This window comes from Saccostrea echinata, unplaced genomic scaffold, assembly GCF_033153115.1.
Source record: "Saccostrea echinata isolate AGI-Se365-2 ecotype Australia unplaced genomic scaffold, CSIRO_AGI_Sech_v1 ptg000009l, whole genome shotgun sequence".
NCBI lineage: Eukaryota > Metazoa > Mollusca > Bivalvia > Ostreida > Ostreidae > Saccostrea > Saccostrea echinata.
Window position 1 is genome coordinate 12,828,687 of NW_026889758.1, and position 21,290 is coordinate 12,849,976.

At 40.9% G+C, this 21,290-nt stretch overlaps 1 protein-coding gene across 1 annotated transcript in view; it reads right to left on the minus strand.

Moving 5' to 3' along the window:
- LOC133181800 (electron transfer flavoprotein subunit alpha, mitochondrial-like) overlaps positions 1–21,290 on the minus strand; it is a 176,449-nt gene that overhangs the window by 14,301 nt on the left and 140,858 nt on the right. The gene's annotated exons all lie outside the window — the stretch shown is intronic.

Here is a 21,290-nt window from a genome sequence, read left to right on the forward strand (position 1 = left end):
GGAGAAAGCAAATTATTGTCGCAATGTTATGGACACCCCATTTTCTGTGACTTGCAACACAAGTTTTGCTGAAAAGGGGATTTTATGGAGCTAGGAAAAAAGAGAGTGAAAAGTCCCACTTCTATAAAACTTATGTATTGCAAGAATATGTACATAATTCATGTATTTATCATGTTTATTTAAGTTATCACAACACATGCATCAATCAAACAAGTGTGTACCCGATGTTTATGGAGATTGTTAACTGATTGGCTTTTGCATTTATGACTGTTTATAGAATACCTCTTCTACAGGTATTCAAGTGAAGCATGTGAGATAATTTTCTCCTTTCTGAAGACTTGGGGTGTCATTTTGTAATGACCAACATTCAAAAGAAAGTTCAAACCATTCCATGCAAACAAAATTTTTTACCACGTCATTGTACTTCTGTAATTATGATGATTCATAGCAAAGTTTAAATAGAGAATTTAATTAAAGAATAATTTCTTTTATTCAGCTGTAATTTGCACTTATTAAGGAAGCTCTAATCAGTGCTCATTGAAGAGTTCAAATTTTGAGGTAGTTAATCAGGTAGAAAAATCTTCCCATAGATGTAAGATAGAATAAATGGAAATCAATAGTGTAAGACACTTGTAATGGATTAGACCAAGATAAAGTATTTGAATACATTATTTACATGTATTTCTCAAATATAAGTAAACAATGGTGATTTCTGTTCACTTATTTGAGTTTTTGCAATTTTAGAATAATAGTTGGCTTTAACAAATTTTCCCCCTTTAAATGCAGATTTTGTAAGGATTTTGGCTTAGAAATCTAGAGTGCAGGCCTGCCCCTAAATAAAATGATGATATTTTGATAGGTCCTGATCAAGGAATAATTTATTAAAAATTTTTTAATTGGTACCTTTGCCCTGTGGTCAAATTTGACAGCCTGTTTTATATTTATACCGCCCTCTCTCATAGATAGTATAACTCAAGTGATGCCTGGCGTCACACTTTTACTGTTAAAATTCTCGCTTTTTTCCACTATTTATTTTTTTTGTGGCGGCTTTTGTATGGAATCTGGATGGCCATGTAGTTCACTATCGCGCATTAACTTCTGGGGATATGGTGCGATGACGATGACACGATGGTGCGATGACGATGGAGCAAAGGCACATTGGAGCTTTAGTGAGCATTGATTCATCATCATCGCCATCGCAAACTGTTATTGCACCATTGTGTTATCGTCATTGTATCAACGCATCGTCGTGCCATCGCACCATCGTCCATTGCATTATCGAACTAACTATAGCTTCATTGTGATTGTCATCGTATTATTATCGACCCCGATGGAGCGATTGTGAACAATGTGACCCAATCTGTATTCCACACTTACGTATTTTTCTTCAATTATCTATCTTTAATGTATGCAAATCGTAAAATTCTCTGTAATTGAAACGCAACCATCTCGGTATTAATTTTTCAATGTCAGTTTTTCCCCTTCTTCATAATGCTTTAATATGTAATTATTGAGGATTTTTAACTTTCAACATAATCTGAATGTCACTTATTAAGGAACATGTAACTGAAAAAAGTGAAGTTAAAGAATTTTCATTCAATAAAAATTAGAATGACTCGATAAATCTTGTCCATTTGCGCATATTACCAGCCTAAGATTTACAAGCGTGATCCACTTTTTGACTTTCCAGCATTAACAAGTGCTCTCCTGATGAAAACTTTGACACGTGATAAGCTGAAGGCAGAAAGGATGAGAGGAAAATAAAGATCCATTAGTTCCTCTGATAAGGATCTTCCACAAGTCTGTTGATTTTTCACAAAAAGACAAATCTTTCTTTTTAAGTGACAACTTGCGATAAAGCTCCTTTTCCAAGAGTACAAGTTTAAGACAATCTTAAGTGCAAAAAGCTGGCGTTACTGTCACCAAAGACATAAATAAAAATGACTGTTATTTGTGTCTCAGCGTTCATGTGTTTTTGTTCACAAAAGAATGCTTTCATGAAGCTGATTTTAGATTTATCTAATTAAAACTTAAGATAGACTAAGATTTTTTGTGAAAAGGTCAATTGATGTGTAAAGTTTGACATATATGTTGTTTTTTCCCCCTAACGTTTACGGAAGTCAAATGTGTTCTTGTTTCATTTTTTTTTACTATAAATGTTTTCAAAATTTAAAAAATATGAAGTAATGTAATTTAAAACCCCAAAATATGAAAAATAAACAAAATCAACATTGAAATATACATATTTTCAGCAAATGATCAGAAAAGCAAAAGTCTGTAGAATATTCATAACACTCCTACAGTCTTATTCGTTATGTCGTGATTTGGATTATCCTGTTTATTCCTTTTTGACGAATCGACTTATTTATTTCTATTGATGGATTATCGTGAAAGAAGATCTACTGCAGACTTCCAGAGGCTTTGCTTAGTTCCAGCTGTTGACATGGTCTTTTCAATATGATACTATGAGTTCCCGTCTTTAAATTAGTTTCATTGGTCGTAACGACAACCATATTTTCTTATTATCTCTTGACCGGGGGAGACTCATTGTCTGATTCAGTTGGGTTATTTGTTAATACACTGTGATTTTCTGTAGATAGAAAAATCATTATCTTGTACAATACCAGGTAGAACCTTCAGCTACGATGTCTGATAATATATAACGTACCTGCTGCTGCGAAAACGGCGGAACTAAACCCTCGATCATTGAACTGATTTCGTCAACTTTCTTGGAGTCTCCCTGTTTTTTTTCTAATACTGCGATTGAAAGTGTTTCAAATCATTACAGAAGGCACTTACTTTTTCCTTAAGTTGCATATGTTAAGTTTTTTGTTCTGTCGTTGAATGATTTTTTTTTAAAATGTCCTAAAATGAATATTATAAACAACAGGTATGTGAGTAAAGTATTTAAAAACTGCAGACATATGAAAAAAAATCTTAGACGGTGCTTGAATATGTACTAATATGTAGCAGGATAATGGAAAGAAAATTATTTTGAATGTTATCTGAATTATTACCCATGTTTCCTTTGGCATGCCACCAGTTTTAAGGGAAATTTACAGACTATCTGGGGCTGAACTATCAACAACTCTAAATTTTTATATTTGCCCTTTTTCAATATTTATAATGTTTCAATGTTTATGATTATATTTTTAGCTCTACTGGTCAGAGACCAGAAGAGCTTATGCGATAGTAAGGTGTCCGTCCGTCCGTCTGTCTGTCTGTCTGTCCGTCTGTCTGTAAACAATTTTTCAAAACGCTACTCCTCCTACAGTTTTGGTCCGATTTCAATATAACTTGGCACACAAGTAGACTACACTAAGATACATAATTTAGTGCATCGGTTTTTGATTTCGATGGACGGTGTTGCCATGGTTACTAAAAATAGAAATTTCTGTGAAATTCCTTTAAAACGCTACTCCTCCTACAGTTTTGGTTCGATTTCAATATAACTTGGCACACAAGTAGACTACACTAAGATACATAATTTGGTGCATCGGTTTTTGATTTCGATGGACGGTGTTGCCATGGTTACTAAAAATAGAAATTTCTGTGAAATTCCTTTAAAACGCTACTCCTCCTACAGTTTTGGTCCGATTTCAATATAACTTGGCACACAAGTACACTACACTAGGATACATAATTTAGTGCATCGGTTTTTGATTTCGATGGACGGTGTTGCCATGGTTACTAAAAATAGAAATTTCTGTGAAATTCCTTTAAAACGCTACTCCTCCTACAGTTTTGGTCCGATTTCAATATAACTTGGCACACAAGTAGACTACACTAAGATACATAATTTAGAGCATCGGTTTTTGATTTCGATGGACGGTGTTGCCATGGTTACTAAAAATAGAAATTTCTGTGAAATTCCTTTAAAACGCTACTCCTCCTACAGTTTTGGTCCGATTTCAATATAACTTGGTACACAAGTAGACTACACTAAGATACATAATTTAGTGCATCGGTTTTTGATTTCAATGGACGGTGTTGCCATGGTTACTAAAAATAGAAATTTCTGTGAAATTCCTTTAAAACGCTACTCCTCCTACAGTTTTGGTCCGATTTCAATATAACTTGGCACACAAGTAGACTACACTAAGATACATAATTTAGTGCATCGGTTTTTGATTTCGATGGACGGTGTTGCCATGGTTACTAAAAATAGAAATTTCTGTGAAATTCCTTTAAAACGCTACTCCTCCTACAGTTTTGGTCCGATTTCAATATAACTTGGCACACAAGTAGACTACACTAAGATACATAATTTAGTGCATCGGTTTTTGATTTCGATGGACGGTGTTGCCATGGTTACTAAAAATAGAAATTTCTGTGAAATTCCTTTAAAACGCTACTCCTCCTACAGTTTTGGTCCGATTTCAATATAACTTGGCACACAAGTACACTACACTAAGATACATAATTTAGTGCATCGGTTTTTTTGATTTCGATGGACGGTGTTGCCATGGTTACTAAAAATAGAAATTTCTGTGAAATTCCTTTAAAACGCTACTCCTCCTACAGTTTTGGTCCGATTTCAATATAACTTGGCACACAAGTAGACTACACTAAGATACATAATTTAGAGCATCGGTTTTTGATTTCGATGGACGGTGTTGCCATGGTTACTAAAAATAGAAATTTCTGTGAAATTCCTTTAAAACGCTACTCCTCCTACAGTTTTGGTCCGATTTCAATATAACTTGGCACACAAGTACACTACACTAAGATACATAATTTAGTGCATCGGTTTTTGATTTCGATGGACGGTGTTGCCATGGTTACTAAAAATAGAAATTTCTGTGAAATTCCTTTAAAACGCTACTCCTCCTACAGTTTTGGTCCGATTTCAATATAACTTGGCACACAAGTACACTACACTAAGATACATAATTTAGTGCATCGGTTTTTGATTTCGATGGACGGTGTTGCCATGGTTACTAAAAATAGAAATTTCTGTGAAATTCCTTTAAAACACTACTCCTGCTACAGTTTTAGTCTGCTTCTAATATAATTAGGCATACAAGAAGACTATACTAAGATACATAATTTATTGCATTGGTTTTTGAATTCGATGAACAGTGTTGCCATGGTTACTTAAAATAGAAATTTCTGTGAAATTCCTTTAAAACGTTACTCCTCCTACAATTTTGGTCTGATTTCAATCTAATTTGGCACACAGTTAGAATACACTACGATACATAATATGTATTTCTGTTTTTTTTATTTGGGTGAATGGTGTTGTCATGGTTACCGGTACTAAAAATAGAAATTTCCGTGAAATACTTTCAAAACGCTACTACTCCTAGTTTTCATTTGATTTCAATATAACTTGTCACAAAAGTAGACTACATTAAGATACATAATTCTATTTATTGTTGCATGTTGCAATGTTTCAAATCCAAGTGCTACTTTTCTTTTGTTATACAAACAGACCAGTAGAGCTACAGTCTCATCAGAGACTTCTGGTTGAGATTTGTCTTCCTATATATCAATCAAGCTTTATTCCGAGGAAGGGTTATAGTAAAGTTATAGTAAGTGCAAATATATGTTAATTACTTGGCATGTATGAGATGGTAACCGACATGGGAGCACATCATACAAGTAACATGGCCAACTGACCTTGTTTCGGATGCTGCACTTACTGGAAAAACGAAATTCTAAACTTATTAAATCCTTAATTAATCCTTCATTGGCCATTCTTGACCAGAAAAATGAAAGATGTCGCATTAATTATGGGATGTGAAAGACATTCTATAGTCTATTACAAGAGAGCTTCAAGAAAATTTGTCTTGACCAAACCACAGACACACTGTCTGCATGTCTCTGTCAAATACCACTTGCTATCATAATGAGATGCAAAATATCACTCTCCTCTAATAAACAGCTTTAATGGCGATGGTTAGGGTTTTTTGCCATTGATGCGAATTATCACGTTCTATAGTGTCGGTTATCACTTCATACACACCAAGATATTCACTTCTTCTTTTTATATAATCATTCTAACTAGAATGAGTCAGAATTTTAAAATTAAACTAGAGGTACTGTGGGCACTGAGCTCACAAATTGATACCCCCCCCCCCATATGTTTATAATTGCAAAGTCCATGTTTTGCTATGGGAGACCCAAAATAAGTGTTCGATTAAAAAGTAAAATAAGAGGTGCACAATGGCATTATGTAATAAAGAATCTGTGAAAGTATCATTAAATTTTATTCGGTGGTATAGGAGGAGTTGCGGATAAGAGATGGGTACCCCTCAATATTATAGAAAGAATGACAGTGTTCTGTGTTGTGCTATTGGAAACCAAAATAAATGTCCGATCAAAAAGTAAAATAGGAGGTGCACAATGGCACTATGTAACAAAGATTCTGTGAGAGTCTCATTTTAAAATTTTTATTCAGTGGTGTAAGAGGAGTTGCGGATAAGAGATGTAACGGACGGACGTAACTGACGGACGGACGAACATCCCCATCACTATATACCACCCGCTTTTCAAGCTGGGGAAATAAAAATCATAGAAATTTTAGATGTGTATATAATACCTCATATCATAGCACTGAATGAATGGACGAATCTAACGTTAATGTGAACAGAATGTTCATGTTGTTAGTTATGCTGAACGACAATCAATGTTGAAAAAAATTAAACAAATCAAATGAATGCCAAGTGGCTAAAGCCAAGTATACAAGTAACGGACCTGTACTTTGCTTATCACTATTATGTGAAAGAAATAATCTTGACCTGTTGTGAATAAGACTGTAAAACTTGAATGTAGATTTGATTAGTTGTGAGTTAATTTAATTTTCAGCATCTTCCTTAGGGGAATTAAATAACATTTTGGTTGGGTTATTTTTCCTTATCTACCTTCGCGGAAGTGAATTATAACCCTCGAGTCACTAGAACGGAATATAAACAATTTCATAGAGATAGAAATGAATTCAAATAAACTTGGTACCGAATACTTGTACGGGGCTTAGTTAAGATGTCAGTGTTGCAAATAAAACTTCCACACTGACTTCAATAAAATACTATAGTTTCCTTCACTTTGGCAGAAAGAACGAGACATTAGTCATTACTTTCTGTAAAATTGTGAAAAAATTAGTTAAAAAAAACAATGATCATTTGGATTTTGATGAAAGAATTCTCTTCATATAACTCTCTTCGTTGCTCATTCTACATATCATTAAGTGAGGGCATCTAATTATAGTTCTAAGATGTTTTTTCCTCACAGAGTTCACAATCTTGGGTAAAAGTCAATGGCAACCAGAGACAGAAAAAATGATAATCACCGCTATTAAAGAGGTTCAGTTGAGAAAAGTGTCGCTCTGTCACTGTACAGTATTATTGGAAAAAAAGAACCAGCAAACAGGCATTTGGTAGAGACGTGCAAAGGACATGTATATTTCTGTGGCTAGACTAAAACAGGGTGTGTTAAAGCTCTCTTACTGAAATAAACAATGGTAAATATAGTATTTATACTAACTTCAGAATTTAAACGCTACAGTTAATGCAGCAACCATTGTAAGGTGTATCCACCTTCAAATTTACTTAAAGAATTTTACTTAATTAGAGCTTTAACTTGACCATTTATTCGGTAAATGTAGGTCACATGCAATATCAAAAGCATGCTTTATATTATTTTATTTACTTCCTCGTGAGTCCTCACGCGGGGTGGGAATAAAAATTTCGAAATGTTATTGTCCTCTGTATGACTTGCATAAAAAAGATGTGTTTTTGAAACACTGATGCCCCCGTATGGCAGCTCATGGCGAAGGCTAAGTTTCTCAAATGCAAATCAAATTCCAAGGTCAAGAGATCAAAAATGTTGGTACCAAAAGAAAGGTCTTGTCACAAGGAATACATCTGTGAAATATGAAAGCCCTAACCCAACTGTTTAAAAAGATATGACCAAGGTTCAACTTTTTCTAAAGTAGGTCAAACTCATATTCCAAAGTCAAAGGGTCAAAATAAATGGTACCCAAGGGAAGGTCTCACAAGGAATGCACATGTGAAATATGAAAGTCCTAGCACCAACCATTCAAAAGTCATGACGAAGTTAAAGTTTTTCAAAAGTAAGTCAAACTCCAAGGTCAAGGATAAAAGATCAAACCTGTTGGTACCAGAGGGAAGGGCTTGTGACAAGGAATACACATGTGAAATATGAAAGCCCTAGCAACAATTGTTCAAAATTTATGACCAAAGTTAAAGTTTTTCAAAACTCCAAGGTCAAGATCAAAGGTAAAAATAAATGGTACCCAAGGGAAGGTCTTATCACAAAAAATATTGTCTTAAGGAATACACATATGAAGTATGAAAGCCCTAGCACCAACATTCAAAAGTTATGGCCAAGGTTAAAGTTTGATAAAATTTTGCAAAAGTGGGTCAAACTTCAAGGTCAAGATCAAGAGGTCAAACATGTTGGTATCCAAAAAAAGGTCTTGTCACATGGAATACACTAGTGAAATTTAAAAGCCATAGCTCCAACCCATCAAAATTACGGGCAAAGTTAAAAGTTTTTGCGGACAAACAGACAAATAGATAGACAGACAAACAGACAGACTGGCTGACAGAACAAAAACTATATGCCCCCGAATCTTTGATTACGGGGGCATAAAAATATTTGCAACAATAAAAATTGTGGAGGAGATCCAGTAATATACTTAAGGTTTATAGCACACCTTGTTCAGCCACTGAGACCCCTTTAGTTGAAATAAAAAATAAAAAATTCCAAAACCTTTATGGACATCAACATGAGATGTTCATCTTCATGCAAAAAAGATTATATTTCTGGGAAAAAAGTGAAGAAAACTGACATTGATCAATCTTATTAAGAAAACAAATCGCGAACAGGGCAAAAACACGGACCCCTGGAAACAGCAGGCGTGTGTTCAATCCTGAGGATCATGAAACATCCAAGTTTAAGTCAAATTCTGTATATTGCGCTGAAATAACTCATATATCCCAGTGATAAAGGTCACAAGTCAAACAGACCAAAATCAAAATTCTGTTGCCTGCAAATTAAGTTTTAATTCACTAGTAATAATCATCTTGCAAATGATTGAAATTTTGAAATAAGTCTAAGACTCTTTCAAGTCTAAGTATCCCCTGTCATATCCGCCACGAGCCCTCTGTATTAATCATTTAAACACAGTTATCCGTCATACATAGTGTTAAAACAATGGCCTAACAATTGGTAAGAAACATGTAAGTCAAAATACAACTTAAAGATAGGTTGTAAACAAGTTATTATGTTGACCAAGGAATTTGCAGAAGTAAACGAGATTGTTGAAAGTCCCGTTAAATCAATGTATTTATCAGTAGCCTGTCTTGGTTTAAAATATGTGCGTACTCAGAACATGTTCTTGCGTACCCAATCAGCTGGGGGGGGGGGGGGGGGGGGCTTACACACCATATGCAGATGACATTTAAACATACCTGCATAAATAGGGAAAGTTGACGATGGAAAGTCTGAAGTCATCAAGTTTACCATTTAGTTTAATTGTTCGTTGGCCAATAACTTCTATAATAGGTAAGGAATTCCAAATATGAATCAGGTGTGACAGAATCCAGGCTCGTAGCAACGGTTTCAAAAGTGGGGGGGGGGAGGGGGGGGAGGGAAATTTCCCAAAAAATCCGACAAGCAAAAAAACCCCAAAAAACAACAAACAAACAAAAAAACAAAACAAAAAAAAAAACACCTAAATTGACCAAAAAGTGAGGGGGCAAACTCCCCCCCCCCCCAAAAAAAAACGTAATTAACTGTCCAAATCTTGGAATTTGCCAGTGCTCGAGCTTACTACAACAAAAAGTGGGGGGCATATAAAGGAAAACTTACTACAGCAAAATATTATATTAAAAAAAAAGTAGAAAGGGCCTGGAGTCTGTGGTGTGTTTCGAGTCCAGTGGGATATTACGAAAGCCTATTAGGATCAAACTACGGTAAAAAAATTTAAAAGGCGTTATAACGCCTTTTCAAAAGGCGTTATAACGCGATAAAAGGCGTAATAACGCAAATAAAGGCGTAATTACGCCTTTCCAAAAGGCGTTATAACGCGAAAAAAGGCGTTATTACGCCTTTCTAAAGGGCGTTATAACGCCTTTCTAGAAGGCGTTATAACGCCTTTCCAAAAGGCGTTATAAAGCCTTTCCAAAAGGCGTTATTACGCCTTTCCAAAAGGCGTTATAACGCCTTTCTAAAAGGCGTTATTACGCCTTTCCAAAAGGTATTATTACGCCTTTCCAAAAGGTTTTATTAAGCCTTTCCAAAAGGCGTTATTACGCCTTTTAAAAAGGCGTTATTACGCCTCTTTTTTTCAATACATGACTTACTTAGCCCACCCTGGGGGCTGATTATAATTAGATTTCTAGGAAAAAGATTTTTAAATGTGTAAAATATTTTCAGTGTTAAACCAACTTAGTCCTTCTCTGATGCCAGACGCTTCTACCAAGGTGTATGGATTTCAGAAATTTTGTTGAAGGCTAATTGCTCATTATACCTATGCAAATACTTTGCCTGTTTTTTACCAAGAGGAGAGAAAAATATTTCAAATTTGACATGAATTTTTAATACGTGGCTAGCAAAGCCCAAAGCTGGTTCTGCCTATATCCTGGATTTTCAAAAGTAGAGTGTTGACTTCTCTTAATATGCATGCAAAATGCAAACAACTGTCTGCGAGATGTGCAGGAATATAGAAAATATTATAATTTATAATATAATTTATAATATTAAAACTATAATCTAAATATTGCATAAATAAAGATGGCTTTGGTTCAATCTTTCATATATTTACTATTTTAAAATAACGCCTTTCCATTTTTGGATACAACTCCTTTTCAAACAGGCCGGTAGTACGAATGTGAGGGGGGGGGGGGGGTCCCCACCCCACTTTTTGGGAGAATAGTCTTGCTATAGTTTAAATATAAAAAATTATTAATTGATTGCTTGGTCCCTTAACATTTTGTTGCAGTATGGTTAAAGTTTTACCGAAAAATTAGAAAAAGTTTCCCCTCAAGTTTAGGCAGTTTATTTTTTTTCGGGGGGAGGGGGGTCTTGTTTTTTTGTTTGCTTGTCAATTTTATGCCCCCCCCCCCCCACTTTAAAAGCACGGGCCTGTCAAAGACATAATAATAGCCCTTCAAAAGGCATAATAACGCCTTTTTGAAAGGCGTATTAATGCCATTTAAAAAGGCGTAATAACGCCTTTTAAAAAGCGTAATAACGCGTTTTGAAAAGGCGTAATAACGCCTTTTGGAAAGGCGTAATGACGCCTTTTGGAAAGGCGTAATAACGCCTTTTGGAAAGGCGTTATAACGCCTTTTAGAAAGGCGTAATAACGCCTTCTGGAAAGGCGTTATAACGCCTTTTGGAAAGGCGTAATAACGCCTTTTAGAAAGGCGTAATAACACCTTTTGGAAAGGCGTAATTACGCCTTTATTTGCGTTATTACGCCTTTTTCCGCGTTATAACGCCTTTACAAAAGGCGTTATTACGCCTTTTTTCGCGTTATAACGCCTTTTGAAAAGGCGTTATAACGCCTTTTAAATTTTTTTTTACCGTAGTTTGATCCTAATAGGCTTTCGTAGGATATATCGAGTAAATATGAATGAAATAAATTATTGCTTTTTGCTTGAACTCGTCGATACATGTATAACTAACTGTCGAATCCTCAAAGAGGAGCAATAAGAGTGTATGACACACGCTAGAATACAAACATTAAGCACGCTGCTATATATAGAGACTTTACTTTAATAACTCCCTCCCTGGCTTGATTTTTGAATTGTATCTATGTGACATTTGCAAGAATTATTCCTGTTAAAGTACGACAAATAAGTTTTTGGTCCTAAATGAAGGAACTTATCTATAACCATAAATTCAAAATTTACACCGAACACTTCTAAGAACTTGGATGCATGTATTATATCCATTCAAAATGAATTTTAAAAAGTGTAATTTACGCGATGATTTTTTTTTTTTTTTTTTTTTTTAGAATGTATTGATTTTTTTAAAAAGGAAACATGCATGATTTAATAAGATTTTAAATGTTCTGTGTAGTAGGCCTTTTAAAAGTCGATATAAAATACAAAAAAAATATACACTGTGCATGCCACTATATCAAAGAAATTGTGATTTGCGTCAATGTTTTTTGTTTAGATTGATATTTGTGATCGGAATCTTAATTGTTACCATATATCAAACTGCTCCATCGGTTCCCTGAGCATACAGTGATTATCATTGAAAGGGACTGGGCAAGAAAGGCGGCTGAAGATCAAATGATGACTAGACGAGAGGAGCTTATTTACAGGATTAAGGTTTTATTGTTTAGAACAATTACACAAAGGACCATTTGAAATATGCGAAATATACGAGGGCTGTTCGGAAATTATTGAGACATTTACTTTTACTCCGTAAAGGACAGAAATAAATTGATGAAAATTCGTCAACATTTTATAAAGAACAAACAAAACAAATTTCCGGTGAAATTATAAAAATGCACATGTCTATTGACCTGAAACAGCATCGCTACGTCATTTTAACGTCACGTCAGCTGTTTTCGCATGTGAAACGATCGGGAAGCGTTTACTCTTCTTTCTCTGTTATCACATATAACATTCTAAAAATCAAACTGTCTCTCTTCTTAAACGGTTCTTTAAAAAAAATAAAATAGAATATGTGCTGTTGATACCCCAGTATAAAATATACATGCAGTGTTATGTACATGTTGATTTAGCAGCATGCAGTACCGATTTATGGAACGCGGGTCAACTTTATAAAGTAACTGTATGGTGTGAGTTTTACCACTCTTTATTAAACAACAATATATACACAAATATACTCTGTCGTGGGTTCTGGCCCGGACCGACTCACCGTCTCTGTCTACACCCGTCCGGTCTGTTAGCCATCCTGGTGGTGAAAGAGGTCCGTGCGACTGTCCCGCCATCTGACGTAGCATCGTCAGTAAGTCGTACCACGGGACAGTCGCACAGATACTACACTTCCCCCCGTTTTCTTTGAAAGGCGGGAGTCCACAGTGCGGGGGAGGGTCCGGAACCATCTCCAACGATGGGGCGCTGTTAGCGCCCACCCGGGCGGACTGCCCAGGGACGACTAGTGCCGGGGCAAGCCCCAGACAAAACACACCCAAGATAACTCCCGGGAAAAGGGCCCGGGATCGCTCCCAATTAAACACTTCCAGGCCCTAGGTCCGGGATAATTCCCAAGTAAAGAGTCTGGCCTGGCAGGGTACGCTAGAGCGGGTCAAAGCCAGCTGACCCACTTACCACTCCTGAACATTGCCAGGGTTACCCGTCTAGCCCCGGGCCAAAATTTGGGCATGTCCATGGTTACAACCCCACCGGTGACTGTCCCAGGTGGGCCTGAATGGGGCCGAGTCATCCTCTCGGCAGGGAACTTCCTCAACGGAGGATGTCTCGTCACTCTTACGGCAGGGAACCTCCTCAACAGAGGAGGTCTCTTCCTCTACAACATTCATGAGCTGGACAGGAACCAGTGCTGTAGAGGGGGTGGGCATGCGCCACACACATCGATCGGAGGGTCCATCAGGGACACCAGGGGGCAAGCCCATCCCAAAACTGGTCACCCGGCGACCTCCGACCCTGCGCCCATTAAACGCATTGGTATACGCCCAACGAAGGCGGCCAGATAGGCGCTGCAGGATATACGATTGGGCCCTCTAATGTAACAACAAAGCTGGGTGCAGCGGTCCAGTCAATGAATATACGGCCGGGGAAGATTCCCTGACGTGATCGGAGAGGGCATCCATGTCCAGGACTAAGTCCTGAGTGGCCAGGCTATTCCTGTCCGGGAAGACATCTTCCCCCCGGAGCTGATCTGCCAAGTCCTGGACGAAGGAATCTTCTCCCAGTGTCTGGCGGGTAAGCCACTTAAGGGCCTCCATCCTAATGGCAGACGCCTCTGCGGTGGGTGGCACCCCGCGTCTGAACATAGCGGGGAGATGGGACCGCAAAATGTGATCTCTTAGTTTGCGGGTCATCACCCCACACAGGAGAGGGCAAGGAGGGATTGTCATTCCTTCTAGCCCTGCCCCTAGGGGAAGCTGGCTGGTGTCTGGGAGGAGGCATGTCCCGGGACCCCTCGGATCAGGCTGGTCGGAAGCGGTACTGCTCCTCGTCTATCCTCTCCATTAAAGGTGGTGGCGAGAGAACCCCTCCTTTCAGGGGATGTCTCAGGGGGCCTCTCGTTCTCTTCCTCCTGGCCTCTCTGGTTATAGTCGGAGGGAGGGCGCTCCCTCCTCCAGCCTCTCACTGGCGATAAGTCTTCATCCGATGAAGGATCGACATCGTCGAACTGGCCGTCCAGGGGAACTATAAAATAGAAAAGCACCAATGTTAGCCACCCGGGGTTCCCCTATACAATCTGGGCAGATATACTGATCCAGGGAGGAAGCCTCCTCTGAAGTGACCCCCGCACAAACCCCGTGGAACCAACTGCCACACTGGTCGCATTGAATCATTAGTCCCCCATCGTCCGAAACAATAGAGCTCAGAGTCCGTCAGATCCCCATCTGACGACTTAGCGGACTCGGTAGAGGGCGACCGCACTTTACGTGGGCGTCCCCATTTTCTCGGTACACAGGGAGAGCTGTCTGAGGGTGAGCTCAGCTGGGAAGGTCCAGGGACCTCACTCGAGGGAGCTTTCTCCCCTGGGGACAATGGAGCACTGCTTAACTCACTACCTTCCTGGGACTGGGCTCTGAACTTCTCTTGATACCGGGACAGCCATAATGGTATGTCCCGATCTGCACACCTTTTGAGGCGATCATGGTTGACAACCATCACAGTGAGCTTGGTATTCACTCGGTAAAGGTGGGAGCTTAACTTCTTCAAGATAATACCGGGTCCCTTCCAGGAAGGGCTCAACTTCCTGCATTTCCCCTTGACAGTAGCCGTGTCAAGGACGTAAACTAGGTCACCTTCATTGTAAGTTCTGGCACAGACGTTCAAGTCCTAATCCCTCTTCATACGCTCCTCTGAGGTCCGAAGACGTCTCCGGGCTGTCTCATGAGCTGACTGGATGGCCTTTTCCAAATTCACTACGTAACTCCCAAGGTCAACAGCCGGGTCCCTCTGAGGGGGGCATACATCAGATCAGCAGGGATATTCACTTCCCGGCACAACATCAGCTTGTTTGCAGTAAAGCCTGTGTTCTGGTTGACTGCAGAGCGCAGGGCACCTGCAATCTGGGCAAGATGTTCATCCCAGCAGTTCTGGGCCTTGTCTATATAACAACGCACAGCATCCTTCAAGGTTCTATTATACCTTTCTACCTGGCCATTGGCCGAGGGACGATAAGGAGTGGTGCGGGCCTTATGGATCTGCAACAAGTCGCACACTGCTGTGAAGAGCTTACTTTCAAAGTTCCTACCCTGGTCGGTGAAGATCTGGAAGGGACAGCCAAAGCGAGCAAAGAACTGATCGACCGCAGCAGTAGCTGTTGCTCAGCAGTCTGAGTGGGCAGAGGGACACACTCCACCCACTTGGTGAACTGATCCACCATGACAAGTACATATTCATTACCCTGTTTAGTCCGGGGTAGGGGCCCCAGAAAATCAAGATGGACTCTCTCCATAAGGGCGCCAGCATCGTACTTAATCATCCTGCTCGGGCATGGCGCTGAAGATGCTCATTCCTGCTGCAAGGGCAGGGTTCGAAATTCACTATATACAACTCGCAAAATGCGAGTTAGAATTCCCAAATTGCGAGTTAAAAATTAGGTAACTCGCAAAAACTTGCGAGTTGATTTTTTTGGCACTGAAACTGAAATTGAAAATTATATATTATGACAGAACATAATGCTTTTGATTTAAATCAGTAATTTAAATTGAAGTTGCACTGTAGTTGTATTTTGTGTATTGTACAGTAGTTACTTTTTCCTTAAGTTACATGTTTTTAATTTATATAAATTTAACTTTATATGAAAATTGCGAGTAGTCTTATAAAATAGCGAGTTCACTTTCTTGGTACTCGCAATTATTTGCGAGTTGTAATTTTAGGGAGTTTCTAACCCTGAAGGACCACAGGTGCTCATGAACTGTTCTGCCTCCCTCATCATGCCATACCAGAAAAATCTATCACGCAGGCGTGCCTTGGTTCTATCAGTGCCCTGGTTGCCTGGTGCTGGGACGTCATGGCACAGGCGTAGAACCTCCTTCCTCAACTCCTCAGGGACAACTAAAAGTCTAGTCTTCACACTCCCCTCCCCCACCTCTTTCCAGAGGACCTTGTCCTGATCTAAGGTGAAGGCCGTCCTATGGAGCCAATAGTTTTTAACTGCGGAACTCGCAAGGAACATCACACCTTCCTCTGGAGCTACATCACCGTCCAACCAGTCAAGAAATTGACTGATTTCCGAGTCCCTTAACTGGCATAGACTCATTTCCTCTGGGGTCAAACTCACAAACGACAACGGGCTACCAGAATCGTCAGGGGGTGCCCCCACTACTGCCACAAAGTGGGGGTGCTTGGCGAGGCGAATCTGGGTCCGGGAGGGCCCCTCTACTGACTCCTCATCATCAAAGTAAACTTCCGGGGGAGAGTAATGACCAATGCGACCTAACTCCCCCAGAAACATAACCATAGGCCACTTCACTAACTGAAGGTTGGGCTGGTCCAGGGGGAGAGGGCAAGTCACTGGCTTCCTCAGTATTGCCCTCAGACTCTACAACTGACTCCTCCAAAGTTTCTACCTCCGAGCTAGGCGTATATATCCAGTTTCCAGGACTGGCCAAGGGCGCCACATTGACAACTTCTTCTGCAAAGACATTCCAGGTCTGGTGAGCCTTAACACACTTCGGGCATCCGCCACAAGGTAAGTCGCTGGGGTGTATGGTGACATCAGCTCCAGCACAGATGGCACTAGAAGGCTACCGGGACAGGGCATCTGCGTTGACATGGCGTCGCCCCGGGCGATGCTGTATCTCCATGTCATACTGGTTGAGCTCTTCCATCCATCTGGTGAGTTGATCCTGGGGGTTTCTAAAGTTAAGCAGCCAAATAAGACTATGATTGTCTGTCCTCACAATAAATCTCCTCCCCAGCAAGTAATGGCGAAACAGGCGGGTAAAGCGGATAACTGCCAGCAGTTCCTTGTGGGTTGTGCAGTACTTGCGCTGCTCCGGGGATAGACTGGGGCTTCCAAAAGATATGGGTCTCTCCTGGCCATCCTGTAACTGGGAGTGTTCGGCCCCTATGGCTTCATTGGAGGCGTCGGTGTCAAGTATAAACTCTCCATCGGGAATGGGGAGGACCAGGACAGGCGGAGACGTAAGGGCCCTCTTTAAACCATCAAAAGCTGCTTGTTGCTCCGGGCCCCAGATGAAGGGCTTCTTGCCTGTGATCTTGTAGAGGGGCAGTGCCCACTCAGCATAACCTGCAATGAATCCCCGGTGGTAGTTAGCAAACATAAGGAACCTCTCTACCTCCTTTGTGTTGCTGGGGACAGCCCAGTCCTTTACTGCAGCAAAGTAATCTTCTCCCATCTCAATGCCTTCCTTGCTTACCCGGCGTCCCAGGAATTCAACCTTGGTTTGGAATAGTTCACATTTCTTCGGCTTAAACTTTAAGTCGTACTCCCGGAAACGCATGAACACAGATCACAAGTTCTCCAGGTGATCCAGGAAGTCCCGACCTAAAACCAGGGCGTCATCTAAGAAGGCCAGAACAATACTCCAAGTAAGGCCTCTGAGTACCAGGTTCATCGCCCTAGAGAAGGTAGCCGGGGCATTGCAGAGACCAAACCCCATGCGCACAAACTCAAACAGACCATACTTCGTCAAAAATGCTGTCTTCTTTCTATCCTGGGGACGGATCTTTATCTGATGGAAGGCAGAGTTGGCGTCGAGCTTCGAAAACCATACATTCCCTGTAAGGGTGTCCAAGCACTCGTCTATCAAAGGAAGGGGGAATACATCCTTCCGAGTCACCTTGATCAAACAGCGGTAGTCCAGGCAGCATCTGACCTGACCGTCTTTCTTCCTAATCAGAACTGGAGCTGAGGCCCATTCAGACATAGAGGGCTGTATCACACCAGCCTCCAGCATTTTCTTTAGGTGGGATTCCTCCTCACCAGCAAAGAACATGGGAGTACGTCTCATCCGCTCCTTTACAGGGGGTGTCTCTCCGGTATCTATCTCGTGTTCTAATGCGGTGAAGTTCCCAAAGTCGAACTCGCTCCTAGCGAATACATCTTGAAATTCCGAGAGCAGACTGGCCAGCAAGGCCCTCTCTTCTAAGCTGACCGCTCTAACAAATCATGCAGAAATTCAGGAACCTCAGGGGATGTGGCTCCTGCCCCCCGATCCCCGTCATCCAGGCTGCCTACTGTCCGCACCAAGTAGGGCACAGTCTGGTGTGGATCAGCTTCCACTGCAGGACCAACAAGGCTACCCCCGTCAAGGTTACATCCCGATCTGAAGCGTTCACTACACAGATTACTGCACTGTCCCCTCCCACATGGTATGTATGGGGCATAAGAAGCACATCAGACTGCATATGAATGCCAGGGACAACCACAAAATCATCCAGCTTCTGATCCAGGGGCATAAAATAAAACAACAGAGCCAGCTGGAACTCGTACCTTCCGGGCCAAAGTCACCCTGGCCTCCGGAATCTCCCCAGCTCGTCCAAAATTCATCTTTATGGTCATCTTTATGGTCTCCCCTCCCAAAGTCCCCTGCTCTAAATCTAAACGGGCCTCCCGGGCATGAAGAAACCCCATGCCCAGCAACATGGTCCTGCAAGGGGGCGACATAAAGATCAACCTTATGAGTCTGATTACCTAAATTCAATGACACGGGTCCCACTATGAAACCTTTAAGCTTGGTGTTTTCACCCGCCTGCGTCATAGTAACATGTCTCCGGATCTTACTCCCAGTGACTGCCCTACCTGGGTATGGTGTGGTGCCCTGGTAACCACGTGAGCCATAATGTATTGGTGTACTAAAGTTGCAAGCCTGGTTAGCCGGGACTGACTGACTAGCATAGTATCCCGGATGGGCTGCCCCATACATGTTAGGTTGAACATGTGCTATCCTCTCCACCTCCCTTCCAAAATGACAGGCTGGGGTATCGGGATGGGCAGGACTACAAGTCATTGACACAGGAACACTATGGTGCTGCAGTGCACTGGGCATAGCCATACCATGGAGTGTGGCTGGAGTACTCTCGCCTCGATACAACACATACTGGGCGTGGCCGGGTACTGGGGGTTGGGCATGCCTACCCCCAGGATTGATGTACACTGATTGGGGCGCATGGTAAGGTGTGCTTGTGGAACTAGCATACAGTGATGTAAGTTGGGGTCTGGCAGCAGTCACACCAGTGTCTAAAGGCCAAGAGACTAGGTTACCATTTGCTCGTGACTGAACCAGCGCTGGGGACATTCCAACATTTACTGGGGCTGGGGCAGATATATTGCGTGGCATTGAGCTCCGGGGTTGCAAATCATCCCCAGGGAGAGAGGGCGCACCAAACTCTGCTAGTCTAGGTTGGCTCTGTATGGGTGCAGGGTCCCAGGTGAGCCCTAAAGGATCTACGGGCCTCACATGTTGACGATCATACTCGGAGGTGAGCTGTGCGGGCATCAGAGGCCTCTCAGGTTGCTGACTAATACACGGTGCATGGGACGGAAGGGCGGGGTCAAGTGGGTGTGGTACAACCTCACCCAAGCGGCTTGGTCTATAACCCATGGTAGCAGGGCCCCCCAGGTTAGCTGTGTCTCCCACAAGGACAGGGTGGCTACTACTAGCTGGTCGCACATGGCCTAAGGAATACGGATGATTTGATCCCGAATTCAAGGGAACCTCCCTATATTCATATTTAGGTGGGCTACAACCCACAGTGCTACCAGGTGAGCCACACCTACACGGGCTACCTAGAAAGGCCTCCAGGGAATCACTGGTCATCATCCCTGGTGAGCCAAATTGAAACTTTTCCTGACTTTCCATGTAATACACTTCCCTCCCCACAGGGGATGCCCGAGTGCAGGCCGGGCATAGGTGTAGAGGGACCCCCCAGGGGCAACCCCCCTCCCATGTGGCCTGACATTGACTGAGCAAAAGGTGTGTGACGGGTGGCAAAATGCTCACTCCCGCTATAAGCGTATGGTGAATAACCCCCTCCCCGGGGTATCCCCCCACCCTACCCGGAGTGTGAGGGGTGATATTGTCTGACCGCGTGACAGCCGGGTCACTACCCAGGCCTAAAGCCGACACGGCTTCCTCCAGGGACATATCCATGAATAAAATTGTACAAAATAATTTTCAAATAAATCACAGTCTACAAAATCACTAAATCACTTGCAATAAATATCTACACAAATTAATTCCAGTTAATTCAAAAAATTATTGCATCAGAAAAATCCAGAAAATGTCGCACGTGCTCTCTCAGCACCAAAAATGGCGGCTGAGACTGATACCTAAAAAATTTCCAAGTTTGACAGAACTACGGGAATCACCGAGCCCCGCGAATTGGGTGCCAGTAAAGTAACTGTATGGTGTGAGTTTTACCACTCTTTATTAAACAATATATACCGCCTTGACGTCAAAATCAATTTTGTCGTCGTTATCAGATTTCTCTATTTCTTAATTTTTTTTATGATCTCCGTATTTATGATCTAAATTCTAACAAACTTGCAAAAAATAAATTCGAAATAAAATTGAAAAATTATATACATAATTTGAATTATTTTCGCTCTTATAATGGGTTCTCCGGGAGTTTGAACGTTGGTGTTACATATTTCTCAATATTTGATTTTGTGACTTCGCCGGGTACCCCTACCATTGACACATTAATATACCATTGAAAAGAAGAAATAAAATATTTGTAAAATATTTCTTGCTTTTAATAAGTCTTAGTGTTTGTCAAACGTACATGCAAATTTTCACCGAAAGACGTTCATTAGAAAGAAGAATATACATGATGTCTCAATAATTTCCGAATAGCCCTCGTACAGTATGCAAAAAAAAAAAAACGACGTTTTTCTACGAAGACCTGGCCCAGGGATCATGAAAAATCTCAATCTTTATGTTGTACTAAAATATTGTAGAAGTCAAGCAGACCAAAATTGAAATATTTTTCAAATATTGCTTTAAAAGTGTTGTTATCTGCAAATATAGAGATTAATTTAATAATTGATAAACATTCTATAGGCGATTGAAAATTTGACTTCAGTCTAAGTCTGTGTCATGATCCTGGGGCCTGATTTCCAGAATTCCTCTTACATTTTACGCAGTAGTCAAATTATCTTTTTGA